The sequence below is a fragment of the Nelumbo lutea genome, chromosome 1 (genome assembly GCF_056320005.1).
Source record: "Nelumbo lutea isolate HS-2025 chromosome 1, American lotus-T2T, whole genome shotgun sequence".
Lineage (NCBI taxonomy): Eukaryota > Viridiplantae > Streptophyta > Magnoliopsida > Proteales > Nelumbonaceae > Nelumbo > Nelumbo lutea.
In genome coordinates, this window is record NC_142684.1 from 213,355,924 (window position 1) to 213,375,854 (window position 19,931).

The following is a 19,931-nucleotide window of genomic DNA, read 5'->3' on the forward strand; positions in this document are numbered from 1 at the left end:
GTTTTGGATTTTACTTTATTTTACTTCATGTCTTAATTTAATTACTTCATTTGTACTTCAATCAAACAAAATAAGCTAAAGTTTGAAAAAAAAAAAGTCAGAATTTACACTCAAATCATTTGCACTGTCATGATTTTGCATCAGTACAAATTTATTTGCATTGCAACCAAATGCAATCTAAGGCTCAGTTTAGAAAGAGTACAAATTTGTAATTTGTAGAGCACAAAACTGATGCAGCGTGGAAGCAATGAGAAACTGAGCTAGCTATGCAAGCACCAGGCGATCGCTAGCTTCTAGCGAAGAACACCGACTTCTCTAGGAGAGAGAAAAGGTGGCAAAAATAGGAAGAAGAGAACTTGGAGAAATTCTGAAAATATGAAGTATGAATTGATGATTAATTTTGGGAAAATAGCAGTATTTATAATACATTTGGAAATTGTAAAAGAACTAGGAAATAACAACTAGGATAACTCCAAATATCTAATCTGATAGGATCAAACTCTCCTTGGTTTGATCTCCCTTGATGCATGAATCTTGGCATATCTAGAACTCATGAATTCTTGATGAGTCTTGAATTCTTGAATTCTTGATCGGTCTTGAATTCTTGAATTCTTGGTGAGTCTTGAATTCTTGATAAGTATTGGAGTCTTGGATTCTTGATAAGTCTTGGAGTCTTGGATTAAGTCTTGATTGATCTTGAATTATCCTTTCTTGACTTATCTTGGACTCTTATCCTTATCCTATGAGCTGATGCCCCTAATGGTGAGATGGGCCTTGGGATGGGCCTCCATCATTCTCCCCCACTTGGAAAGAACTCGACCTCGAGTTGTGACTAGGATAGGCAAGTGTCATCTCTGGCAGGTAGCGGTGAAGGTCAACAACATTTAAGGTCTTGGATATACCCATATGATCTGGTAAGTCCACTACATAGGCATTGTCATTGATCTTCTTCACGATCTCGTATGGGCCATACTTCCGAGGCTTCAACTTGTTGTACGTACCTACGGGAATTCTTTCCTTCCTTAGGAAGACCATAACCTCATCACCTACATCAAACACTTGAGGCCGGCAGTGCTTGTCTGCGGCCATCTTGTACTTGGCGTTGGTTTGCTCTAGTTTCTGCTTCACGGCCTCTTCGACGGATTGAATTTGTTCTGCCATCTGTTCTGCTGAGATACTAGCGCTGGGTACTCTGGGTAGCTTTGCTAAATCTAGTGCATGGTTAGGGACCTTCATGTACAAGATGGAGAATGGGGATCTGCTTGTAGAACTATGCACTGCATTGTTGTTGGCAAACTCATCCTAGGCTATGGCGAAGTCTCACTATTTTGGCCTCTCCCGACATATGCTGCGAATTAAATTCCCTAAGGTCCTGTTTACCACTTCTGTCTGTCCATCTATCTGCAGATGGGTTGTACTACTGAAATTAAGTGATGAATCAAACAACCTCCACAGGGTCATCCAAAAGTGACTGAGGAACCATGTGTCACGATCTGACGTGATGGCCTTGGGTACCCCATGCAAGCAGACAATCTCCCTGAAAAATAATTTCGCTGTTGCGGATGCATCTGCTATTTTCTTGCAGGGGAGGAAGTAAGCCATTTTTGAGAATCTATCAACCACAATGAAGACGAAGTCCATGTTCCTTTGGGTCTTTGGCAAGCCTAGAACAAAATCTGTGGATAGGTCTTCCCATATAGCAGTAGGAACGAGTAGGGGCATGTAGAGACCTGCGTTTTGGGTTTGTCCCTTAGCTGTCTAACAAACATAGCACCTGCTTACAATGGTAGACACGTCCCTTCTTAATTTCGGCCAGTAATATCGCTCCTTAACTGCTTCTATTGTTTTATCCCTTCCCAGGTGTCCTGTTAATCCACCCCCATGCAAATCCCTGATGATCTTTTCGCAGAGGGAGGTGCAAGGGATACACAACTGTTCCCCTTTCATGAGGAACCCATCATAAATAAAGATGTCCTCTGCTGGCTGCTTATTCACACATTTCTCCCATACCTGTTGGAAGTCTTCATCCTTGGCATATAAGTCTTTTAGGCACTCAAAACCCACAATCTCAATACTGAGGGTCTTGATGAAAGCTACATGCTTGATAAGTGTATCAACCACTTTATTTTGCTGTCCTGTCTTATACACAATTTTATATGGGAACTTGTCTAGGAAAGTAGACCATCTAGCATGTAAATCACTTCTTAATTGCTTTTGCCCATTAAGATATTTTAGGGCCTGGTGGTCAGTATAGAAAACAAATTCTTTTGCAATTAAATAGTGTTCCCATGTCTTCAGGGCTCTAACTACAGCATAGAACTCCTTGTCATAAGTAGACCACTTTCTCCTAGCTTCACATAATTTTTCACTGAAGAAAGCAATGGGTCTTTTCTCTTGGGACAATATAGCCCCTATGCCAACTCCACTAGCATCACATTCAACTTCAAATAATTTATTAAAGTCTAGCAAGGCAAGAACAGGAGCAACACATAATTTTTCTTTTATGAGAGCAAAACTTTGCTCTTGTTCTTGTCCCCATTGAAATTTACCCTTTGTCAAACATTCAGTAATGGGAGCCATGATACTACTAAAATTCTTAATAAAGCGCCTATAGAAGGTTGCCAACCCATGGAATCACCTGAAGTCTGTGATAGTGGATGGGGTCGGCCACTCCCTTATGGCTTTCACTTTTTTCTCATCTACTTTCACACCATCCTTGCTTATAATAAATCCCAAGAATAATAAATTAACATTCATAAAGATGCATTTCTTCAAATTAGCATATAATTTATTTTCCCTCAATGTTTTCAGGACCTCCCTAATACGTCCCACATGCTCAGTGATAGATTTGCTGTATATCAAAATATCATCAAAATAGACTACCACAAATTTACCAATGAAGGGGCGCAATACCTGGTTCATCAGCCTCATGAATGTGCTGGGTGCGTTGGTTAGTCCAAAGGGCATGACTAACCACTCGAACAAGCCATCCCTAGTCTTGAAGGTTGTTTTTCATTCATCTTCGGGACGGATCTTGATTTGATGATATCCACTCCTGAGATCTATTTTTGAGAAAACTATAGCTCCGCTCAGTTGGTTCAGCATGTCGTCCAGCCTAGGAATGGAAAATTTGTACCCAATAGTAATCTTGTTAATGGCCCTCTGTCGACACACATTCTCCAACTGCCATCCTTCTTAGGTGTAAGTAAGGCAAGTACTGCACAAGGACTCATGCTGGTTTGAATGTGCCCCTTTTTCAATAATTCTTCTACCTTTTCCCGTAAGATTTCATTCTCCTTATGACTCATCCCGTAATGTGGGATGTTAGGTAGACTAGCACCTAGAACAAAATCAATATGGTACTATATATCTCTCATGGGAGGGAGTTCATTTGGAAACTCCTCTGGAACTACATCATTGAATTCATCTAGTAGTCCCTGTACTTTAACTGGAATTTTATTTTTATAATTAACATCTTCTCCTTTTACTACTAACAAATGTATTTCATGAGTATCCTTACATTCTTTAACAAATTCAACATGATGATGGGTGATGGTAAGGAAATTCTTCTCATGTGCCTTTGGAGTATTTGCAATATTTTTTTCTACTATGGGTAACAAAGTGTAACGTGTACCCTCTTTTTCAAGTTGGTAGGTATTCTTCCTACCCATGTGCTTTGCATCTGTATCAAACTGCCAATGCTTCCCTAACAAAATATGGCAAACATCCATATCTACAATTGAAGGGATAGGATATCCATCACATGGACGCCCAAAGATTGCGGAATAAGGGGGTGAATTTCAAAAATTTTTCTCTCCCTTCAACTGGGAATCGAATTCCCTATTTAAAAAATCATATTTTCAAGGATCATTCTTGAACTATAAATTGAACCAGATCTGAACCAAAAGGAGTAGGGAGGGATTACACATGATATGGAGAAGCAATATCTCCCAATGAAAGTGTTCATGCCCAAGGAAGGATCCAAAATCTGCTCCCACTAAAGATGACGCAGTGCAGGGTGGAGCAGAATCAGTACTGTTCTTCCAAAAGAGCTTGACCCTTCGCAAGAATCAACTGGATGGTTTGTGAATACAACTTCAAAAGATTGGTATCAAGATCAAATCTTGATTTCTCCCAAGAACTGGAGATTGAAATGTTAAAAGCGGCGGCTGCAGGAAGGAGGCGGCAAGAGAGTATTTGCAGGGTGCAGATTCTCTCTTCTTGTCATTTCAGCTCTGAAGACAAGAATGTTTATTGCTTGCATGTCTAAAGACTGCTGCCCCTTCTTCCTTTTATAGACTTAAAGGGATAAACTCCTAATCCCATTAGGAGTTGCTGATCCAAATCAAATTTGGATTAGAAGTCCCTTTAAGTGATAAGGGATGACCATTATCTTATCTACAGATTATATCAGCCATCTCCTAATCTAATTATGAGTCTTTCAGATCTAAATCTTATTTAGATTTGGGACTCTCTAAGTGGATAGTGTCAGGGCCCAATCCTATAAGCTAATCCATCTCAGAATTCGCCCCTTTAAGTGACTAATCAAATCAACTCAGTTCGAGATGGGCTTAAGGCCCATTTAAGGTTATGTATTCATTTAGATACATGGGTTCGGCCCAGCCTTTGTTACAAGGCCTGGCCGAGTACACTGTTATGGATAGTGCTCCCCCTGAAACCCATCTCATGGGCTCTATGGGCCCAACACTTACCCTAAGTGGTCCCTGGGCCAAGCCACCTTGTAACACCTAGGGACTATGGCAGATGCAAGATTAGCCGATCAGGCATTATCCTCAATAGTCTTACACTTAACCTCTCAGCCCATAATGATCATACACTGCCCGACAAGAGATAACCTCTTCCTCGGCTGTAAAGAACAGTGTTGCACTCTCTGCTTATATGGATCCCGAGAATTAAAACCTTCTTGCAAACATTTTAGAAACTATAATATATATACTTTTATATCACATATAAAATATATTTTGCAAAACAAATCTCAACGATTGAAATTGATTGCCGGTAGTCTTGGTTTCCATCAGTGAGAGTGCATCCCCGATCATTACCTTTGTCTGACAAAGGGGCTGATCCTGTCACTATGATCACCCACTCAGATGAATTCTCAGACTGTCCAAACATACCCAGGTTTTGACCCCCACAAAGGATCTGATGAACCTACAATTTATCTATATATTTATGAGGTTTTTGCATGGATTTTTATGCCGATTTTATTAATTTTTGCCTTAATTTAGCTTAATGCTAAGAATAAGTTCAGGGATAATTAATCCAAGAAAAGGAAGGAAAAAGGCAAGAAAAGAAGGTTCAAAAAGACCAATTTCAGTCCAGCCCGGTCGTGGAAGCAAGAGAGAGCACTTCGGCCCAAGAAGAGCAAGTGAATTTCTTGAGAAAACCCAAGAAAAGAAAGCCTAGCTATGAGTAGAATTCGGCCCAGCAAGGAAGGCCCATTCTCAGCCCAAAAGAGCAGCTCAATGTATAGCTATCATGTGCTAAGAGAGAGCCTAAGTGCAGCCCAAATAGCAGCCCTTAGGAGGCTTTCAAGAGAGCTCTATAAAGTTCAAGAAAGGGGTGTAATACACCCCATTCTAGAGGCTTCAAGAAGGGGCAAGAGGCCCCTTGAAAAACTATATAAGGAGGCCTCTAGGAGGGGGGAGAGGTGTTCAATTGCTTGAGAGGAAGGCTCTCCCACTCTTAGAGGTTCGGCCACCTTGAGAGAAGAGAAGAGAAGAAGGCTAGGCGCAAGGAAGAAGAAGAAGAAGGGCTGAAGGAAGTTCAAGACAAGCAAGCTAGAAGAGAAGGTGAGTTCGAATTGAGGGTTTGTGATTCAAAGATCTTTTGTAATAAATCAATTGTAGTTTCGTTCTCTTTTGATTCGAATTCGGTTTCTTTGTTATATTTTCTTTCTTCTTTCTCTTTTTTTCCATTCTTCCTTGATGTATTTCAGTTTGTAAAATTTCAGTTCAGCAATCTAATTCTTTTTCATTCATTCAAATGGTCATGAATTGTACTTGAAGTTTCTTGAATAAGGGTGTTATTGTAGATTAATTCGGCCAACTAACCTTCAAAACTCATATCTGAATTCTCAGATCTGAGATTGCAAGATCTGAATTGCTTGAAAGAGAATTCAGATCTGCAATTTTCAGATTGGCCGAATTAATCTACAAAACCAAGAATGTAACCTTATCTCCACTGAACTTCCTGTAGACACAAGGTTCATCTGGATTCTGCTTGAAATCAAACGATTTGACAGCAAAGCCAAAATGGATGTTCCAACTTCTAGAAATTTGCTTAAGTCCATAATTGGATCTATTAAGTTTACATACCATGTTTTCTTGACCTGCAACAATGAAGCCTTGCGGCTGCCGCATATAGATATGTTCAGTAAGATCTCCATTCAGGAATGCAGTTTTGGCATCCATCTGCCAAATCTCATAATCATGGTATGCTGCTACAGCTAGCTGGATCCTAATGGATTTAAGCATGGCCACAAGCGAAAAGGTTTCCTCATAATCGATGCCCTCATTCTGAGTGTACCCTTTCGCCACGAGACGAGCTTTGAAGGTCTCAACCTTACCATCGGGGCCCTTCTTCCTCTTGTAAATCCATTTGCAACCGATTGCTTTTACCTCGGAGGGTGGATCTACTAGAGTCCAGACTCCATTGAGTCCATCTCTGCTCTCATGGCCTCCACCCACTTATAGGAATCTATGTCCAACATAGCTTCCGCGTAAGTCACGGGATCCTCCTCACTTGTCAAGGTTTCCACCAGGTAACTATGCTGGTCATAACCATAATGAACTGGTAGCCTGGATACCCGAGTGGATCATCTAGGTTGGTCACTACCTGGACTTGTGGAACATCTCCCACTGCTCCTGAGCTCTCCTCATCAAGAACAACTTCGTGACGATGGGTGTCCCGGATGAAATCGGTTTCCAAGAATTGTGCATTTCGACTGCAGAACTCTTTCTGCTCACTTGGGTCATAGAATAGGTAACCTACAGAGCCTTTTGGGTAGCCTACAAATAGGCAACGGCTGGTTTTGGATTTCAACTTGTCTGCACTCGTTTTTTTAACGTGTGTTGGACAACCCCAAATCTTCAAGTGTCTGACACTTGGTTTCTTTCTGGTCCAAAGTTCATATGGAGTATTCAGAACCGATTTGGTTGGAACCTGATTCAGCACGTAAATCGCAATCTCTAATGCATAACCCTAAAAGGATGTGGGTAACTCTGAGTGTATGAGAAGCGATTGGACCATATCCCATAAGGTCCTATTCTTCCTCTCTGAAACACCGTTAAGTTGTGGTGTAGCAGGTGGAGCTAATTGTGATACTATCCCATCGTCCTTTAAGTAGTCCCTAAATTCGTCAGAGAGATACTCACCACCTCGATCTAATCGAAGGGCCTTAATTTCTCTCCCTAACTGTTTCTCGACCTCTTGTCTAAACTCTTTGAACTTTTCAAAGGATTTAGACTTGTGTTTCATTAGGTACACGTAACCATATTGTGAGAAATCATCTGTGAAGGTGATGAAATACACATGTTGATTTCGTGTCCTAACACTCAAGGGACCACATACATCAGTATGTATTAGGTCAAGTGTGCCTGTACATCTTTCAGGCTTACCGTTAAATGGCCATTTCGTCATCTTGCCTTGTAGGCAAGGCTCACAGGTGGGAAGATCTTCTACAATTAGAAAATCAAAAGGACCATCCTTTACCAACTTTGTGATTCGGTCAACACCGATGTGGCCAAGTCGGTAATGCCACAGACACGTGGGATTAACTGTATCACGGGCTCTCTTCTTAGGGTTTTCAGCCGATGTAGTTTCGGTTATGTTAGTTTCTAGAGAAGGGTGTAGAACATAGAGACCGTTCTCCAGTTCCCCGTATGCGATGAATTTGTTATTTCTTTTAATGATAATCGTATTACTAAAGAAGATAGAATAACCATCTGCACACAATTTTGAGACAGAAATCTAATATCTCCTAAAATTTTGTACATAAAGACAACCTTTCAGTACAATAGTTCATTCTCTAAAAATTAACTCCACGATTCCTATGGCCGTGGCTGCAACAGTTGTAGTAGTCCCTAAGTAAAGTGTGACTTCTCCTTCACTCAACCTTCTGCTTACCTTGAACCCCTACAGTGAGTTACACGCATGAGTTGAAGCCCCGGAGTCAATACACCAGGACGCAGAAGCTACCAATAAATTGGTTTCTATAACACAAGTTTCGAAATTACCTTTCTTGGATTCCAGGTAGGTAGTACAATTCCTTTTCCAGTGGTCGGTCTTCTTGCAAAAGTGACAGGCATCTGATGCTTTGTCTTTCTTCTGCTTCTTGGGTTTGGCAGCCTTCTTCTGGGGCTTTCTCTTTGTCTTCCTTTTCTTGCCCGATTTGAAAGTTTCAACAAGCATGGCAATGGGCTCATCCCTTTTAATCAATTCTTCGGCCCTCTACAACATATTGCTGAGTTCCTGCAAGTTGACATTCAGCTTGTTCATGTTGTTGTTAATGATGAATGGATTAAAGGACAGAGGCAGAGAGTTGAGAATAGCATCGATCTGTGTTACCAGATCCAGCCCGGATCCAAGAGCCTCCAGTTCATTGATATAACCCACCATCCGGAGACAATGGTCGTGAACTTATTGGTTCTTGGACATCTGCGCGGTCATGAACTGTTTCAAGACCTTCTGTCAAGTAGAACGATTATGCTCTTCATACATTGTCTTGAGTCTATCCAATACGTCCTTGGCAAGTTTGATCTGATCAAACTGCCTCTGAATTGGATTGTCCAAAGAGGCAATGATATAGCAGCGGGCAAGGGAGTTTTTCTCCTCCCATTCTTGGGGTTCTCTTCTTCAGGCCTCAGAAGCCCTATCTCCCGGACGATCTGAGGCAGGATTCTTGGCTACCTCATCCAATTTTTCAGAGGTTAAGACCAACATAAGGTTCCTGTACCAGTCGACATAGTTTGGGCTCTTAAGCTTGTTGTCATAAAAAGGCTTTGCAAAAGATCTGTTTGCCATTTTCTGATAAAAGAGCAAACATCAGTCCACAACCTAATTTGATTCATGTTCATTACATAGATATGGATTTTAATCTACGTTTTATTTCCATTTATTCATCTCTGAGATTTTCCTCCTTTCTCAGTGAGGGAGACTACGAGTTGTCTCTGGAAATGTGGGAAATCACATAGGGTGTATGGAGTCAACTGTTTCAGCTGCATAACCCCACCACCTTTTTGTGAAGGATCATATCCACTTATCATATGAGTTTTCCTTTTGACCTTTGTCAGACAAGGTTCAGAGCCATTTTCAGGTAAACCTTTCTGTCCAGTGAGTGCTTACCCATCATATTCGTGAACGCCAAGGTACCGTGAGAGAGTTTCCATTTTCTAGTGAAGCCCCTCCCACATTAGACAAGCCCAATAGCAAATGGATAGCTCATTTTTTGGTGCATTTCCTCATTACTGAAGGACTCATCCTCATGCTAATGATGGAAGGCCTTTAGAGAGTTCATCATATGAATCTCCCTATCACATGCACTCATATTAGCTGGAGGGAATAGTCAATTATGCCCTAGTTCGATTTAGGTCAAACCAAAGTGGCTCCCACTGACTTTCATAAAGTCAGCTTTTGGTGGGCCTTAATTGGCTAGGGTTCCGCACGTAACCTCTTGACGAGGCATGGGACCCACCATAGAGGGAGGTCATCCAATGACCAAAAGGTACACCATGGCAATGATGTGCATTTAGTCATGGTTTGTGCAAGAGCCACTGTCGAATGAGCATGGGCCAAGCACTTATGGCCCATGTACGTAGCACATTACACATCCATACATCTCATGCAGGGATATCAATTAATCATCTGTAAGGACCATTGGAAGCCCGTTTTAAATCCATAATATTAACCATTAATATTATCTAGGTATATGGGCTATATTAGGGTTACCCAGTTCGACCCATATAGCTTTATCTTTTGAAGTGGGCTTTTAGTAGTTTTAACTATTTAAAACTGGGCCTTTACAGGTTGGGCCGAATTAACCATTTAATTAAATATCAATCCTCAGGCCCATTAGTGGGAAAATTAGGGCTGACTTTCAACCTTGAGTAAACCCTAGATTTGGTCCAAACAGTTTAAACCAATCTTGGTTCGAATGGGTCTAGTGTTTGGTCTTTAATTAAATCTTTAATTCAAGAAAATAATCTGAAATTAAATAACTGATAAAAGAAAATCAAGAATTAGTTAAACAGGGTTGTTCGCACAATCCATCATGCAAAATAGAGGTTAGATCACAGTTTGCAGTTTCATAAACTACAAATCGCAGATAGCAAATGTCCCATCTGCGAAATCTCCCTTTTTGCACCACCATCTTTGATCCAAAAATAAATAGAAATCCTATTTCTATTAATAATTATATCAGATCGAATGCATATACATTGAGTAAAAAAAAAAAAAATTATTTACAGACGAAATGTAATAAATAAATCAAGAAACTGCAAATCTTGCAGTTCTCCCTACGCAAATCAAGAATTCGATCTCCTCTTGTACGAGCAACCCATAAATCAAGAAAATCATAAAGAACTATTCTAAACAATAATCAAATTTATATAAAATTAATTGAAGATTATTTGCCCATCAATTTTGGGAACAAATTTCGCAAAATCCATATCTACGCAAATTGGGTAAAACACCTTCTGCCCATTTGCGTAGGTTCAGATCTGAAACAGAATGGTTCAAGATTTGAACCCGGCTCTGATACCACTGAAAGGATAGGATATCCATCACATGGATGCCCAAAGATTGCGGAATAAGGGGCGACTTTCAAAAATTTTTCTCTCCTTTCAATTGGGAATCGAATTCCTTATTTAAAAAATCATATTTTCAAGGATCATTCTTGAATCATAAACTGAACTGGATCTGAACCAAAAGGAGTAGGGAGGGATTATACCTGATACGGAGAAACAATATCTCCCAATGAAAGTGTTCACACCCAAGGCAGGATCCAAAATCTACTCCCACTAAAGATGGCGCAATGCACGGTGGAGCAGAATCAATAGTGTTTTTCCAAAAGAACATGACCCTTCACAAGAATCAACTGGATGGCTTGTGAATACAACTCCAACTAATTGGTATCAAGATCAAATTTTGATTTCTCCTAAGAACTGGAGATCGAATTGTTAAAAGCGGCGGCTGCAGGAAGGAGGCGGCAAGAGAGTATTTGCAGGGTGAAGATTCTCTCTTCTTGTCATTTCAGCTCTGAAGACAAGAATGTTTATTGCTTGCATGTCTAAAGGCTGCTGCCCCTTCCTCCTTTTATAGACTTAAAGGGATCAGCTCCTAATCCCATTAGGAGTTGCTGATTCAAATTAAATTTGGATTAGAAGTCCCTTTAAGTGATAAGGGACGACCCCTATCTTATCTACAGATTAGATCAACCACCTCCTAATCTAATTAGGAGGCTTCTAGATCTAAATCTTATTTAGATCTTAGACTCTCTAAGTGGATAGGGTTAGAGCCCAATCCTATCAGTTGATCCATCTCAGAATTTGCCCCTTTAAGTGACTAATCAAATCAACTCAGTTCTAGATGGGCTTAAGGCCCATTTAAGGTTATGTATTCATTTAGCCTTCCAAACTGCTGCCCAGTTGGGCTTCCTTGTATGGCGTGGGACCCTAACATCGATCTACACATCAGCCACATGGGTTCGGCCCAGCCTTTGTTACAAGGCCTGGTCGAGTACACTATTATGGACAGTGCTCCCCGTGAAACCCATCTCATGGGCTCTATGGGCCCAACACTTACCCTAAGTGGTCCCTGGGCCAAACCACCTTGTAACACCTAGGGACCGTGGGCAAATGCAAGATTAGCCCATCAGGCATTATCCTCAATGGTCTTACACTTAACCTCTCAACCCATAATGATCATACACTACCTGACAAGAGAGGACCTCTCCCTTGGCTGCAAGGAACAATGTTGCACTCTTTGCTTATATGGATCCCGGGAATTAAAACCTTCTTGCAAACATTGTAGAAACCATAATATATATACTTTTATATCATATATAAAATATATTTTGCAAAACAAATCTCAACGATTGAAATTGGCTGCCGGCAGTCTTGGTTTCCATCAGTGAGAGTGCATCCCCGATCATTACCTTTCTACGACAAAGGGGCTGATCCTATCACTATGATCACCCACTTAGATGAATTCTCAGACTGTCCCAACATACCTAGGTTTTGACCCCCGCAAATGATCTCACTGATTGGTACATCAAAGACAGCCTAATCCGACACCTAGTGCAGTATCATAATCGAGTCTAGGGGTCGGGTGTAACTTTCCAGTTTTGCCCATCAAGCTCCATGGTCCAGGGCAATACTGGAAATGTGGTCCAGTTCAAAGATTCAATTAATCCCACACTGTATGTGCCTAGGGTCTCACCCTGGCAGTTGAGACAGGCCACCCCAATTTACTTGGGGGCACCACAGTGTTAGTTTCGTCAGGATAAGTCTCCCCAGACCGATCCACTGGCTATGAACATTCTAAACTAACACGAGTCTCATTAAGTGTCTAGTTTAAGGGTATTACACAGAAACATACCAAGGGAACATGAATCAAATATGCACTTTTATTCATTTACAATAAACTCATAAAGTACATCATTTTGATTGAAGCTAAGGGAATACAAAACTGTCTAACAGAATATCATAATATACTTCATCATGGTACTTACCAATAGAAAAAGGTATTTTGCAGCATTCTTCCACTCGTACGCCACTTTCTTCCTTGATCCACCCAATTGTGTATGGGTTGGGATGTTTTTCAAGGATCGGTTGTAATTGTTGGATGACATCCCTACAAATAATATTTTCTTGACTACTACTATCAATAATTAAATTAAATAATTTTCCCTTGATAGTAAATCTGGTATGAAATAATCTATGCCTTTGAGAAGTATCCTTATTTTTTCTAGGACAACATTAATTTTCTTACCACACAAGTATACTCCTCGTTTTAATATGGACCCTCTTCATCCTCCCCATCATGTCCACAGTATACTTCCTCTTCAATATCTTCTTCCTCCTCCTTTTCTACAATGTTAACTGCCTTCCTCCTGGGACAGTCACTGGATCTATGTCCCACCTTATTACATTTAAAAAATTTAATAAGAACAAGCCTTGCATAAGGGTTACTAGGTTTAGGAGGGTTGGAAGGATTACCTCGAGTATGTCCTCCTGTAGTAGCCTTACCAGCGTTACTTGTGCTTGCCGGGTGAGAAGGTTGTACTATCAGGACTGATTTGTTCCTGCTGACAGTTGCCGGTCTGTTGTCGCTCCCGTTGTACCGACGGTAATTATCACTGCGTGCCTTGTCTTGGAACATTAATTCCACTTTCAAGGCTAGGTTCCTTGCTTCCTACACACTGAGAACCATCTGTACACCAATTTTGTCCCTGATGGACGGTCTCAACCCGCTCAAATAATGGGCTGCCTACTGGTTATCACTTTCAGACAACTGGTTTCTTTCTGCTAATCTTAAAAATTCTGATGTGTACTCATTAACACTACCTGAACCTTGCACACACCGCTGTAAGATTCAAACATATATTGTTCACAGTCAGGAGGTAAAAATCTACATCTGATTAATTGTTTCATGCGCCTCCAGGTTCGAACAAGACCCCTTCCTTCTCTCATCCGTTCCCACCAAACAGATGTGCCTCCCTTTAATCGGAAAGCTACCAGTTTTACCCTTCGTTCCTCTAGCATCTCCATGTAATCAAAGAACCTATCGACTTCTATGATCCAATCAAGAAGTCCCTCTATGTCAAAATCTCCATTAAAAGTAGGAATATCTACCTTGAGTTTAAATTCATCATTATTCCTATGGGGATTGAAATTACCTTAATTGTGCCAATTTCTACCTTTCTGTCGTTGTCAGGAAGAACTGGAGCACCACCAAATTCTAGATCATCATCACTGTTGTCATCCAGAACTGGTCGTCGTAGCGCAATATGGACGGGTGGTTTGTTGTGATCGTCTCCCTTGATTTGCTGTGGATGTTCCCGATTCTGTGGAGTAACCTCCCGTAACAAGGTTCGCAGTTGTTCAGCCATCTCTGCCAACTGCTGCTCGATGTTACGTGTGGTTGTACGCTGCACTTCGATTGCTCTCCAAACAGCTGGAAACCCCTGATCTCTGTCACGGGGTGGGTTGCGACTGTTACCGTCTGGGTTGGACATGACTGGGCGAATTCCCTGCTCTGATACCACCTGACGCAGCATGGAAGCAATGAGAAACCGGGCTGGCTATGCAAGCACCGGGCGATTGCTAGCTTCTAGCAAAGAACACCGAATCTCTAGGAGAGAGAAAATGTGGCGAAAATAGGAAGAAGAGAACTTGGAGAAATTCTGAAAATATGAAATATGAATTGCTGATTAGTTTTGGGAAAATAACAGTATTTATAATATATTTGGAAATTGTAAAAAAATTAGGAAATAACAACTAGGATAGATCCAAATATCTAATCTGATAGGATCGAACTCTCCTTGGTTTGATCTCCCTTGATGCATGAATCTTGGTATATCTTGAATTCTTGAATTCTTGATGGGTCTTGAATTCTTGAATTCTTGATGAGTCTTTAATTCTTGATTAGTCTTGGAATCTTGGATTAAGTCTTGATGGATATTTGACTTATCTTGGACTCTTATCCTTATCCTATGAGCTGCCGCCCCTAATGGTGAGATGGGCCTTGGGATGGGACTCCATCAAAAACCTTATATTTTGTATTATTTTATATATATTTGCACTGTACATAATTGTATTTGTACGGGCTTATGGTTCAGTTCGGAAAGAATTAATGCAAATAAGATTTTATACCCTACATATTTGTATTTATAAGGCAATTATAATGAATAGTATGCTTACTTGTAGTTGAAGGACAAGAAAACACGAAATGTATAATCATGTAAGGGGGAGCTTCTGGGAAAAGAGTCGCCCTCCTCCCACCACATTCAGAAGCTTTTTCTCCGTAGAACTCCCCCTACGCTCAACACGACAACACCCATTATGTGTTGCATTGGGGTGGGTCTGGAGGTGGTAGAGCCTTAGCCCAAACAATATGTGAAATTTGTCCATACACCATTGGGTACGTATGAGGATCTTAATTTGGAAAATATAATTTATTCTCAGTTATGTTTGTTGTACGTACTTATTAAGTGAATTTGGAATATCAAGAAAAGAAATCCTAGCTAGCTAGCTAATTCATCTATAAAAGATGGTTGTGGTGGTGGTGGAGAAGAGGAGAAGGAGGAGAAGAAGAAGAAGAAATTAAAAGATGGGTCGGGGGAAGATCGAGATTAAGAGAATAGAGAATTCGACGAACCGACAAGTCACCTATTCAAAGCGACGAGGAGGTATCATGAAGAAAGCTCGAGAGCTCACCATTCTTTGTGATGCCCAGGTTTCTCGCATCATGTTCTCCAGTACTGGAAAGTTTTCTGAGTACATAAGCCATACCACAACGACGAAGAAGATATTTGATCGATATCAGCAGATATCAGGGATAAATTTATGGAAGCCGCATTATGAGACAATGCAGGAGCATTTAAGCAAGCAAAAGGAGATTAATAATAATCTCCGAAGAGAGATTAGGCAGAGGATGGCGGGTGAACATCTGGACGATATGAGCTTCGAAGAATTGAGAAGCCTTGAGAAAAATTTGGAGAACTCGTTGAAGGTTGTTCGTGAGCGAAAGTACCGTGTTATCTCAACCCAGACTGAGACTTACAAGAAAAAGATAAGGAACTTGCAAGCAGAACATGCAAATCTACTATGTCAAACTGAAGAGCGAGATGAGAATCCAAACTGTGGGCTAGTTGATCACAATGGCGCAGGCTATAAATCTGCTCTTGGTTTGGAAAATGTGGGCTCCCACTTATTTGCTTTCCATCTGCAATCTAACCATCCTAATAATCTTCTTCAGGATGGAGGATTATATGGCTCTCACAGTCTGCACCACCTTTCTTGATGAATAGCATCAGCAATTAATAAAGGTGATATCTAATGCGTGATGAATTATTATCATCTAAGATCGGGTTATGGATTCAGAGTTTGCTTATTAATTTATAGTGTTTGCTAAGTTTTTTCTTTCTAAGCCACTTAATTGTTTGGTGAGGTTTGAAACAACAGTACAGCAGCTGAATTGAATATAGTCATGAATCTTATGCATTCTGCTGTGTATATGTATTTGCACTCTTTTGCTTTATATATACAGAATAATGTTGGTATATATCTAATTCAAACTTCTTTATTTCCTCTCTACAAGTGAAAATTAATTAGTTTCATAAACTACAACGCATATTAATTACTTAAAAACAAAGTTAATCAGCTAATTATCAGTAGGGAACAGGGAGACTTAATTAATTTAGGCTGCTTCTTGGTTACTCACCCACATAGACATAGTACCGAGTTACCCACCCACAAACTATTATTACAATTATACTACCGCGTAGTACGTACGTTGATGATGATCATAATTAATAAATAGAAAGGCTCCACAATGTGATGTAGAATAGACGTGGAAACATGAGAATCATATTTCATCTGTTCACGTAGACGAAATAGGATGATACGGTGATTAGACCTGTTCATGGGCCGGGTGGCCCGACTCCCGAACGGGCTTGAACAGGTATATAGGCCCGCGGGCTTAATCTTGGGGCAAAAATCCCGGCTTGCAATAAATTCAAATTGGGTTCGGGATTTACTAAAATTGCCCGGCCCAACCCGACCTATAACTAAACCTAAAAATCCTAGTTGAATACCCCTCTTTTTTCACCTCCTTCCCTTCTTTTTTCAACCGAATTCTTCTTCTCCACATCCTCTTTCCCTTCTTTATATATATATATTTATATATATATATATATATATATATATATATATATATATATATATATATTTTAATATAAATAAATTTTGAATTTATATATATTTTTAATGTAAATAAATTTATATTGATTATTGAATAGGGAAAATTTATAATTTTTTTATTAGGTCGGACTTCGGGCTCGAGCTTTGGGCTTTTTATTAGGGCCGGGCTCGGGCCCAAGTTGTAGGCCCGTTGGTCGGGCCGGGCTCGGGCTCAGGTCTAACATATTTCTGTTAATGCAGAGTAAAAGCTTGGCCCAAACCCGGCCCGGCCCGGCCCATGAACAGGTCTAATGGTGATTAGTGAACCAATTGGACTATTTTAATGATAATGTATAATAATAATAATAATAATAATAATAATAATAATAATTAATGCAGCATTACTAGATAGGTGGGAAAATCAAAATATATCCAATATCGTGACAGCTGCGAAGTAGTTAATTAAAAACCAATTTTCATATGTACTGAGAGTGAGAGTGGGTGAAATGGCAAGGAGCATTTATTTCCAACCACTGCCTGAGCCTGTGGTGGTGTTAACAAATGTGGTCGTTTTCAGAGGTGATTTTCTCGAGAAAATAGGTCTCCAGTAATTAGTGGGTTCTTTTTTCTATTTTCACATTATGAAAACCATGAATACTTGTTTTCCAATCTTATGATATAGTTTAATTAACTTCAAAGAATGAGTAGGAACGGCAATTTCTATTCTACCGATCTGTGTACATTGTTGGAAGGATATATAATTGATAATTGAAAATTTTAATGTCTGTTCATGATATTTTGTTTGCCTATTACTTGTATATAACAAAAAATAATAAAAAATTAGATGTGATTTTAAATTCGATTCATCAATCCAACTCATCTCACCTTTAAATACGAAAGAGATATGGCCGGGGAGGGTTTTGCATTTTCATGTGGGAAAGGTTTAGATTATGAAAATCCAACTCATTACAGGTTTTAGGAAGGATATGAGTTGTGAGGTCTAGATAGGCAAATAGAGACTAGAATTTACTAAACCCTCCCCAAATCTAGGGTTGTTCACGGGTCGGGTTGGGTTGGTTTATTGAGTTTTTTCCAACCGACCCGACCTGGTCGGGTTACCTGAGATGGAAATCGAAACCGACCCAGTGTTAAGCAAAACCGACTTAGTCGGTTTGAGTCGGGTTGGGTCGGTTTGGATTGGTTTCAGCTTTAAGTTCATCCATGCCCCCTATGGCCACCTAGTTTTCTGGAAATATATTTAAAACTGAAATATGTATTTTAGAAATATATATATATATATATATATAAACAAAAATATACGTACAAATATATTGGAATATATATTTTTTGGAAATATATATCTGACATATTTCATAATATATATTTTTTAGATATAGATATTGGAATATATATTTTCAGATATTTCAGTTTTTAGTTAAGTAGGAATTAAGTCGGTTCGGGTCGGGTCGGTTTTCGTTTTCACACAAAAAACTGAAACTGATCCGAACCATCGATTTATGAATTTGTACAACCCAAAACCGACTGGTGTTGATGAAAACCCGACCGGCTCGGATTGAATCGGTCCGAGTTGGTCAGTTTGATCGGATTGGGCCTTCTTATGAACAGCCCTACCCAAACCCACCCTATGTTCATACCATCTCCCATGCTTTTAATGGTAACTTGTTATCTGTTTTTTATTTTATTTTGAAATCAAGGAATATTCTCTATCCAGTTTTCACAATGTGAAATCAAGTAGGAATGTGTTTATACATTTTGTGGTGCAAATTCGTTGTGAGTAAAGACCCATGATAAAAATCATATTAAATAAATTAAAGAATAAAATACAAAAACCTCCCCTAAAGTTTCTGATAAACATAAAAACCTACCCTATAGTTTCATTTTAACAAATATTTCCCCTGAATTTTTGAGAAACTCAACAAAAACATCCCTTTCGTTACTGTCCCAAACGGAAAATGTTAGATTGCACCAGTTTTTTCAAAATATCCATTCTACCCTTTTATAAATTATTTTACATACAAAATTACTGGAATATGTTTTTCTTGTTGAGTTAAAATGGGATAATTCCAGTAATTTTTTATGTAAAATAATTTATAAAAGGGTATAATGGGTATTTGGAAAACTGGTGCATCAATCTAACGTTTTCCATCTGGAACAGTGACGGAAGGGAAGCTTTTATTGAGTTTATCAAAAGTTTAAGGGAGGTATTTGTTAAAATAAAACTATAGGAGAGATTTTTATAATTATTAAAAACTTAAGAGAAGGCTTTTATATTTTACCCTAAATTAAATTATCAGATTCTAAACACTCCCCAAAGTTGACAACACTTTGGCACTGCCAAACACACAACTAATAAGGGTTGAGACCAATCCTGCTGTAGGATTGAATTGAATGCGAAGCAAAACTTTTTGGTATAAATTAATGAAAGCTATATGAAGTTTGTTAAGAGTAAGAAATTAGGCACAGGTAGCTTTCGAAAGCTACACAAGTCTACAGAAGTAACAAGGGGTTAGGGAAACCTAATTAATTAAAATGTTAGGTTGATAATGAACTGAGATAATGATGGAAGTAATTGTAGGATTTTTCAAAACTATAAAAGAGGTTTTTGTTAAATTGAAACTTCAGCGGAGGTTTTTATAATTGTCAAAAATCTCAAGGAGGTTTTTATATTTTATTCTTCTTTTTAATTGTAGGATTTTTCAAAACTATAAAAGAGGTTTTTATATTTTATTCTTCTTTTTAATTCCAAAATTTATTCCTAACTTCAGATTTTATTAACAATTATCAAAACCATTAATTAATACACATGATCAACTGGTCTTTTCCTGCTAGAATTTAGGGCCAATGGTTCACCAATATTGGAGGGGGTTTCAAGAAATGAACTCATTTCCGTGGGTTCACCATTATTTGAGGGGGAGGGCGGTTTCCTTCTTGTTCTTAATCACTTCTTTTTTTTTTTTTTTTCCAGTTTTGGTTCCTATTGATGGTTGA

At 39.3% G+C, this 19,931-nt stretch overlaps 1 pseudogene; it reads left to right on the top strand.

The window, feature by feature from the left end:
* Nucleotides 1–15,258: 15,258 nt before the first annotated feature.
* LOC148880865 (agamous-like MADS-box protein TM6 pseudogene) lies at nt 15,259–16,312 on the top strand (annotated as a pseudogene).
* Nucleotides 16,313–19,931: the final 3,619 nt, after the last annotated feature.